The following is a 9790-nucleotide window of genomic DNA, read 5'->3' as shown; positions in this document are numbered from 1 at the left end:
TCAAGTTACTGTGTACTGGGGTGGGGGTTCAGGGGAAACTAACCAGTTTTTCTCAGCAGTAGTATATCCATGCATCTGCTTGTTTGTCAGAAAAACACAGACTTGACATACCTCCTATTTCTGTTGCTTATGACATTTCCACATAGAATTATATTAATAATTCCTTTCTGTCCGGAAACATAGTTGGAAGCCTTGGTTTTCAGTGCTGACTGAAAAAGGTGGGGGAAAGGCTCAGGGGCTTGCTCCCAGGGACCAGATTTGAACGGATTGTAGTATTCGGAACTAGCAAGTTGGAGAGTAAAACATTCCTGGCGCTTCTGCTTCTCTGACTATTGCCATGAAGATGTCTTAACTCGTAAGTGAATTTTGTTGTCTGAGTACGTTATTTAGAAAGGGGTTAATTGAACTGGAATTTGACCAGAATCGAGAAATGTTCAGAAATTACCCAGATATGCTAAGAATTAATTCATAAGCCTGTATCTTGCAGAGAGATACTGTTTATGTTATCTGACATTATCCGACACTATTTTATGATTGTACTTCTTGATCTCAACTATATAATGAAAGACAGATGCTAGATTCTGGAATGTGAGATCTTAAGGAGTCTTAAGTGCTTCTGAAATGCTGAAATCCAGATGTTTTGGTGGTTCTGGGGATGTATTTGTGTTTCAGTGATGTGCTCTAGTCGTTTCAGTTGAGGAGACCTGTGTCACTGTGTCTGGTAGCGAGTCCAGTTTGTTCCCCTTTGTCCTTACAAGACATAGAAAATGCCCTTCCTTTGGGATGGAAGAACACAGTACTCTAGGGCAGAAAGGAGGTTTTTCAAAGGGGTAACAAGGTATTTTTTCTTTTTTTTTAAATTCTGAATTTTCTCATTTATGGCTCCTTTAAAAAACAAAACCATATCATTTCCTTCCAGAACATTCTATGTTGACCATTCCACAGGCTCCTGTTTTTGAGGGGCATTGGGATCAGAAAGAAAGGTTAAGTGCAACCTCCTAGTGGTTTGCTCAAAATTCACCCTGCATTGTAAGTGTACATGATAATGTGTTGCTGTCTCTGGAATGTTTGCAATGTACCACAAATGTTCATCATTTGTACTTAGACTATATATTTAAAAACTAGTGTTTTAAATAATACTTACTTAGGTTTTGTGTGTGTGTGTGTGTGCACGTGTGCATAGTTCACATATCAAACATTATAAAAAGGTATGCAAAGGAGAGCCTTCCTTCCTCTTCTGCTCCACATGTGCCTGGTTTCCAGCCCCAAAACAGAGTGAGTGGTCTTAGTTGCTTGTTTATTCTTCCAAAGATTTTTTTTTGAAGATATGTGCATAGACCCATACAAAATGTTTTCCCCAACCTCCAGATTATATCTACTTATCTATCTGTCCCTTGCTTATTTACTTACTGTAAAGTATAATTTGGGAATCTTTCTGGAACAGTGAACGAAGAGCTCGCTTGTGGGGTGTGCCTGTGAGTTTAGCCAGTACAGTGTATTCCCAGTAAGGAATATCCCTTACATATGTGATCTGATAAATTTCTGTTGGGCCAAAGGATTTTTGCATTTCTAATTTCGATAATTATTGTAGTAGCATACTACTGTCAACATTGTATTAGGAATTAAAAACACAAATTATAATTAAGTTGGTTGCAACTTTTACAACAGTCAGATATAATTTTTTAAAAAATATTATTTATTGGCTGACCTGGGTCTTAGTTGTGGCATGTGGTATCTCTAGTTGCAACATTCAGACTCTTAGTGGTGGCAAATGAGATCTTGTTCCCTGACCAGGAATAGAACCTGGGTCCCCTGATTGGGAGCATGAAGTCTTAGCAGGAAGTCTGCAGATGTAATTTATCTATAGTAAGATTTATCCTGTCCCAGTATAAAATTCTATGAATTTTAACATGTGTACAGGCATACCACCACCAGTCACCACAGTTAGAGATGTTTCCATCATCTGGAAAGCTCCCTGCCCCTGTCTGTAGTCAGTCTCCTCTGACTAGCGCTGACTGTGGCAGCCATTGGTCTGATGTCTCTTACTACAGGTTTGCCTTTCCCAGATGGCACCCCACTCCAGTACTCTTGCCTGGAAAATCCCATGGATGGAGGAGCCTGGTGGGCTGCAGTCCATGGGGTCGCTGAGGGTGGGACACGACTGAGTGACTTCGCTTTCACTTTTCACTTTCATGCACTGGAGAAGGAAATGGCAACCCACTCCAGTGTTCTTGCCTGGAGAATCCCAGGGACGCGGGAGCCTGGTGGACTTCTGTCTGTAGGGTCGTACAGAGTTGGACACAACTGAAGTGACTTAGCAGCAGCAGCAGCAGCCTTTCCCAGAATGTCATATATTAATACATGGAATCATATAGTGGGCCATCTTCTGGCATCACTTCTTCATCAAGCATCAGGCTTTTGAGATTGAGCCATGCTGTGACATGTATCAGTAGTGGTTTTTTTTTTTTTTTTTTTTGGTTTTTTCCCTGTTCATTGCTGAGTAGTACTTCATCATATAGATGTACCAAAATTTGTTAATCCCCAATCCATATTTGAGTTACTTCTAGTTTTTGGCAATTATGAATAAAACTGCTGTAAACCATACATGTAAGAATTTATGTGAACATGTATTTTTGTTTTTATTGGCAAATACCTAGGTGTGGGATTCCTGGGGCTACATGCTGTTTAACTTCGTGAGAAACTGACAAATTCTTGTTTCCAAAGCAGCTGTGTCTTATGGTATTTCCATCTGCAGTGCATGAAAATTCCAGTTGTCCTGCATCCTAATTAGCACTTGGATATGTCAGGTTATATTTTAAGGCATTTTATTAATAAGCTTATATTGATATCTTAGTGTTTTTTAACAAGCAGCTTTATTGAAGTATAATTTGTATACTGTATTATTCACTCATTTAAAGCATATGATCAGTGAATTTTAGTGTATTTACAGGAATGTGCAGCTACCATCACAGTCAGTTTTAGAACATTGTTATCACCTCAGAAAGAAAATCCTTGTGCTCTTTAGCTATTACCCGCTGTGCACTATGCTTCCTGTCCTAACTAATCAGGAGTTTACTTTCTGTCGCTATAGAATTTCCTATTCTGGACATTTTGTATGAATGTAATATGCAGTTTTTGTGTGTGCCTGGCTTGTTTGATTTAGCATTATGTTTTCAAGGTTAATCCACGTTGTAATATGTATAAAGCATTCCATTCCTTTTTGGGGCCAAATAATATTTCATCATGAAATATTATGAGTTACAAGCTGGAATCAAGATAGGTGGGAGAAACATCAACAACCTCAGATATGCGAATGTTACCACTCTAATGGCAGAAAGTGAAGAGGAAATAAAGATCCTCTTGGTGACGGTGAAGGAAGAGAGTGAAAGAGCCAGCTTAAAGCTAAATATTAAAAAAACTAAGATCATGGCATCATGCCCCATTACTTCATGGCATATAGAAGGGGAAAAGGTGGAACTAGGGAGATTTCCTCTTCTTGGGCTCTAAAATCACTGCAGATGGTGACTGCAGCCATGAAATCTGTAGATGAGTGCTTCTTGGCAGGAAAGCTGTGACAAACCAAGACTGTGTTGAAAAGCAGAGACGTTACTCTGCTGACAGTGATCCGTATAGTCAAGGCTATGGTCTTCCCAGTGGTCATGTACAATTGTGAGAGCTGGACTGTAAAGAAGACAGAGCGCCGAAGACCTGATGCCTTCAAACTGTGGTACTGGAGAAGAGTCCTGAAAGTCCCTTGGAGCAAGGAGATCAAATTAGTCAGTCTTAAGGGAAATCATTGGAGTACTCAGCTGAAGCTCCAGTATTTTGGTCACATAATGTGAACAGCCAACTCACTGGAAAAGCCCCTGATCCGGAAAAGATTGAGGGCAGTAGAAGAGGGTGTCAGAAGATGAGATGGCTGGATGGCATCACAGACTCAATGGACATGAACTTGGGCAAACTTTGGGAGATAATGAGGGACAGGGAGGCCTGGCATGTTGCAGTCCATGGGGTTGCAAAGATTCAGACACCCCTGGATGACTGAACAACAGCAACAGTATTTCATCATACCACAGTTTGTAATCTGTTCATAAGTTGTTGGACATTTGGGATGTTTCTGCCTTGAATATCGCTGCCATGAACGTTCATGTACAAGCAGTTCGTTAACAGTTAATGATGAGAATCTTTTCATTTACTTATTTGCTATCCATATCTCTTTGGTACAAGTCTTTGCAAGTATTTTGTTCACCTCCTTTTAACTTTTTGTTTTGAAATACTTTTAGATTTACATAAAAGGTGCCAAAATAGAGAATTTCTGTGGACCTGTCACTCATATTGTACTGTTTACACCTTTCAGAACCATGGTATATTTCACAAAACTAAGAAATAGATGTTGAAAAAACACTGGTCACTCAACTATGGACTTTATTTTGCATTTAGCAGTTTTTCCACTAATGTATTTTTTCTGTTCCATATCCAACCTAGGTACCATATTACATTTATCATTTTGAAAAGTTATGTTTTTCCTGAAGTTGTGAGACTTCTATATTTTGGATACAATTCTTTATCAGATTGAATGCCACTTTGTATCTTTGCAAATAGTTTTTATTTGTAGCAAAATCATTACTCATTTTACTGTTTTGGCTAAATGCAAATCTGTGTGTTTTTAAATGCTGATTTAATTTATGTGATATTAGAGGTCTGTAGTTTCCCCATTTATATTACAAATGGATATGTTCTAGAAATTGTGAGAAAATAATATTTCCTCCAGATTCCACCATAGATAGTTCTGTAGATATGTTCTAGGGAGAATATTTTCATAGTGCTGAAATGCTCCCTGTGTGATGTGAATAACTTTTCTGACAAACATGGGGAAAGGCTCTTTGCAGCACCAGGATGTGGCAACACAGAAAGGTCAGGGGATCTGGCCCAGGGACTTTGAACTTTGAAGCAGACGTTTGGTTTTTTTTTAAGTTTAGTGTTTTCCTTTTATAGTGAACCTCACTGCAGAAATATTTTTAGGTTATTGGTAAAACAGATACTGGTAAACATTCACTAGTCCTATGAGTTCTTATAATATAAATAAATTAATTCAGTACACGCTTATCAGAAGTCCGTTGTGTTACCACTCACTGTCAGGCTCTAAGGATGCAGCTGTGAACAGCTGAGCCCTGCCTCTTTGGTACACAGTGCTTGTGAAGGGAATCACGCAAACAGGCTATACAGTAAGTCAGGTGTTGACAAGTATCACAGGAAAAGCTTAAGGTGATTAAGGCCACATTTGGAAGGCTTCACTGATAATGAAGTGGTATTTGAAGAGGGCCTGCCTTGTGGGGAAGGGAGAGGAAGTGTCAGAGACTGCTTCACGTGAGGTGAAAGTTGCTGTCATGTCCAACTCTTTGGGCTTCCCTTTCATGAACTGTGGCCCACCAGGCTCCTCTGTCCATGGGATTCTCCAGGCAAGAATACTGGAGTGGGTTGCCGTGCCCTCCTCCAGGGAAGAGACTACCTATAGGGGGTCTTGGCTGGTGAGGGTGGAGGCTTCAGGGCAGGAGCCGTGAGGTAGTGACTTGTGGAAGGTGTTGACATCAGACGTTGGTGGAGAGCCCTGATTGCATAGGGAGTTTGGATTCATTCTGGGTGTGTTGGGGGCTGTTTGAGGCTTTGGGTAGAGGTGTGGTGAGGTCACTGTGAATGCTGGGTGGAGGATGGTCAGTGGTAGGGAGAGCATGGAATTACGGAGGCCAGTCTGGGGCTCATGCTGTCAGCTTGTGAAAGCAAGTGATGGAAGAGAGCAATTATCTCATGTGTGTTGTGTACAATGAAAGAGAGCAGACGAGGTGTTCCATTTGAGTGGAAAGAAAGGGGACTCATGCATGACTTTAGAGTTTATGGAAGGATGGAGTTATTGAAGAAAAGGACTTTGGGAAGATCAAGTTTGATGAAAAAGATAGTGATCAGGAGCTCAGTTTTAGAATGAGGAGAGTTTGGAATGCCCTTATGTGATCCAGAGAATTGTTGTCATGTATACACTTGGCTGTATTTAAATGGATAACCAACAAGGGTCTATTTGTATAGCACAGGGAACGCTGCTCAATGTTATGTAACAAACTACTTGGGAAATTTGAAAAAGAATAGATGTATGTATGTGTATAACTGAGTCACTCTGCAGTCCCCCAAAAACTAACACAAGATTGTTAATCTACTACATTCCAATATAAAGTAAAAAGTTGAAAAAAAAAAAGTAACATCATCATTAAGTATTTTGGAGTTCACTGGGCTGGAGATTTGAAGCTCTGGTGCTCTTGAACTGACACCTGATATCTCTTTATCATCAGAAATTCATCTCTTAGTGACTGACATGATTGCCCCCCCCCCCCATGCTGGGGGTAAGGTGGGGGTTGGGGGAAAGTGTGCTTAATAAAATATTTGTTGAACAGATTGGAAGTGCAAATTTCCATACTGCTTTCTCTAGTGATATATTTTTACTGTAATAACAGTTTCTGGGACTTGAAGTATGTATTATTTTCTTTCAAATGAGCTTGAGTATAATACGTGTAATTCTGTCAAGTTGCGAGGAAGTTTGACAGCTCTTCCTACACAGTGATTTCTGGGACTGAGTAGCATTAGTTAGAAAGGAGAGCACGCAGCTGAGCTGAGGGTGTCCACGCTGCCCCTCACAACCTTGGTTCCTGACCAGCGTCCATGGTGCCATCCTCAGCTTCAGCTTCTGGTCCTTGACGGCCATTGGTTTCTAATCTCAGACTACGGAAGAAGCTAAATGTATATGCATCCCAGGTCATTCGCAGTTGGAAAAAGTGAGGGTTTTGGTAGTATCGGTGTTTTGGCTCTGTTCTTTTTATTTCATCAGCGTTTGAATCTTATTGGGTTAACTTTGCTGGATTTAAGAAACTTACTATATTAGTCAGCCTGGGCTGCCATACCAAGATAGCATAGACTGAGTGGCTTAGACAATGGCAATTCATTTTCTCATAGTTCTGGAGGCTACAAGTTTAAGATCAAGGGTCTGGCTGACTCGCTTTCTGGTGAGGGCTGCCTTGTCCTCACATGGACTTTTCTGTGTGAATGTAGGGGTCTGGGCAAGAGGGAGAGAAAGAGAAAGCTGTGGTATGGCTCCCTCATTGATAAGGACACCTGTACCATTGGACGACGGTTCCACCCTCAAGACCTGATCTCAGTCTGATTACCTCCTGAAGACCCATCTCCAGATGCCATCACACCGGGGTCAGGGCGTCATCCCATCAGTTCCGCAGTTAGGAGTTACTTTGCATTTCGTGTGTGTGTGTGTGTGTGTGTGTGTGTGTGTGTGGCGGGGTGGTGGGGGAGGTGGGCGGGGAACAAAACCTACACCCTTTAAAGGTATTTATACGGGGAAAGGAGAATGAATTTGTAAAAAGCAAATGCAAAAATAATTCAAAGATCTAAGTTTACTGGGAAGGATATTTTAAATTTCTGAAATGCTCAGATCTTAGAGTATTTAAATACATGCAACTCATTATTATCTGTAAGCACAAAGAGCAACAACAATACTTTAAAAAATGTTTTCTATCCTTTTGGAATTGATTTAGTGAATTAAGAAATTGTTCATTTGTAACTTATGTTCAACTAATGTACTGGGGCTCTTAAATTCTTAAGTAGGGTAAATGTGCCCGCACACGGATTTAATTGCATTATTAACTTGCTTAGCATTTTCATGGTATAATCGACTTTAGTCCAGACTGAATTACTAATGGAACCTGAGTGAATATGGTTTAATTTTACCATATAATGTGGCCCAATACATCAACCAAAAGCATCAACCACAAACTTTACAAGGGAGGTGCTGGAATGAGAAATTTCTCCATGGAGATTTTACCTGGGTAACTGTTTCATCCCAGCCTGGCACTGCTGAAAGGACCAGTGACCAGGGGTGGATGGAGAGCTATACTCACATACATATACAGAATGGGTCTGTACCACAGAACACCTAAAAGCTAGAGAGTATTCCCTTCTTTTTGATAAAAAATGGAAGTGTTAAGTTCATACTTTCATGACTCCATGTTATCTAGCGTAAGTTACAAACACAGTGATACATGTAGTCTGGGTACAGTTTTTACTGCTACATTGAATAAAGTTTTATCTCTTATCAGCTTTTGAAATATAGATACCTTAGGATGTGGCCAACCTTTGTTGTTAAAATTCCACTCTGTTCACATCTTGAGCTGGGCAAGGACTCTAGGATGCCAATGAGAGTAAAGTGACTCACTTCTCTTGTGGTCGTTAGTTAACTTAATATGTGACAGATAGATGCAAATGAAGGAATAGAATTTTTCTTTTGGGGAGAATTTTTCCTCCCAGCTTTGTTGTTGTTGGTTTAATGATGAAGATAAGGGAATTTAGAATTTATATTTTAAGTTTGGTTGATTGGAAGGGTTACGGAAAAGCAGTGTAATAATCTTTCTTTTCTTAAAAAAATTATTTGGCTCTGTCAGATCTTAGTTGTGGAGTGTGGGGTCTTCGTCCTGTTATGTAGTATCTTTCACTGTGGTACATGGACTCTCTAGTGTGGCACACGGACTCTCTAGTTGCTGCGCACAGACTCTCTCGTTGCGGTGCATGGATTCTCTAGTTGCGGCGCATGGTCTCTGTAGTGCTGCATAAACTTATGAGTTGCAGTGCGTGGGCTTAGTTGTTACGAGGCATGTGGGATCTTAGTTCTTGACCAGGGATCAAACCCATGTCCCATGCATTGCAAGGCAGATTCTTAACCGCTGAACCAACAAGGAAGTCCCCCAGTGTCATAATCATAAGCTGTATTTTCATCTCTTGGCTACTGTTCCCTGAGACCATCTGAATCAGAAATAACTGGACCAGGATACCAGTCACCTAATCCTAGATTAGAGTTAGTCCATATACGTTGAAAGGACACCATCTTTACTACTACCCGAAGGGGATTTCCAGACAGGCATGAACTGAAATAGGTGTGACAGTGAAATGCTATCGGTTTCCAGGGAATAGAGTCTCTCGTGGTTCTGGTGCATCTGGCTGGGCCACATTTTTGGTGAATGTATTATAAGTCATAACTGTAAAATTCTGGGAGGCACGCACTTGCACATTTCAGGCACTCTGCACATGTGCGTAGAACACATCTGTGTGCATGGTACTGTTCTGCCAAGTGCGCCGGGAAACACAGATGAACAGGACGCGGAGCAGGAGCTCAGGGCCCAGGGAGGGCAGTGCCCATAGGGGAGAGTTTGTGTCGACTATGCGGAGGTGCTGTGCTGAGGGGGCCTGGGAAAAAAGAGAAGGAACTTTAATTAGCAGGTGTCCCATCACAGACTCAGGGGTGTTTCTATCGAAAGGATTGTATTGACGGTGTTCTCTTCTACATTGACTTCAAGGTCATTTCAGAGGATAATTCGGTAGTACTTAGGGCTTTGAGAAGAGGATCTTGCCAAATGTAGAGCACACATTTAGGGCATAGAAACACAAAAGATTCTAAGGTGTTTTGAGCAGTGTTTCCTGTATTGTCATTCATACACACCCCAAATGATACAGAGCACTTGTCATTTTTTCCTGACAGGCTATTTAGGTAATTTAAAATCCACAGTTATAATTATTGGAGGGATATTAAGCTCAAATGGGATTCCCAGGTGGTGCAGCAGTGAAGAACCTGCCTGCTAATGCAGGGAAGTGAGGGTCTGATCCCTGGATTGGGAAGATCTCCTGGAGGAGGCAAATGGCAACCCACTCCAGTATTCTTGTCTGGAGAATTCCATGGACAGAGGAG

At 41.0% G+C, this 9790-nt stretch overlaps 1 protein-coding gene across 18 annotated transcripts in view; it reads left to right on the top strand.

The window, feature by feature from the left end:
* Positions 1 to 9790, top strand: part of RAPGEF2 (Rap guanine nucleotide exchange factor 2) — a 272594-nt gene that overhangs the window by 22263 nt on the left and 240541 nt on the right. The window lies entirely within an intron of this gene.

This window comes from Bos javanicus, chromosome 17 (genome assembly GCF_032452875.1).
Source record: "Bos javanicus breed banteng chromosome 17, ARS-OSU_banteng_1.0, whole genome shotgun sequence".
NCBI lineage: Eukaryota > Metazoa > Chordata > Mammalia > Artiodactyla > Bovidae > Bos > Bos javanicus.
This window is presented reverse-complemented; position numbering and strand designations above follow the sequence as displayed.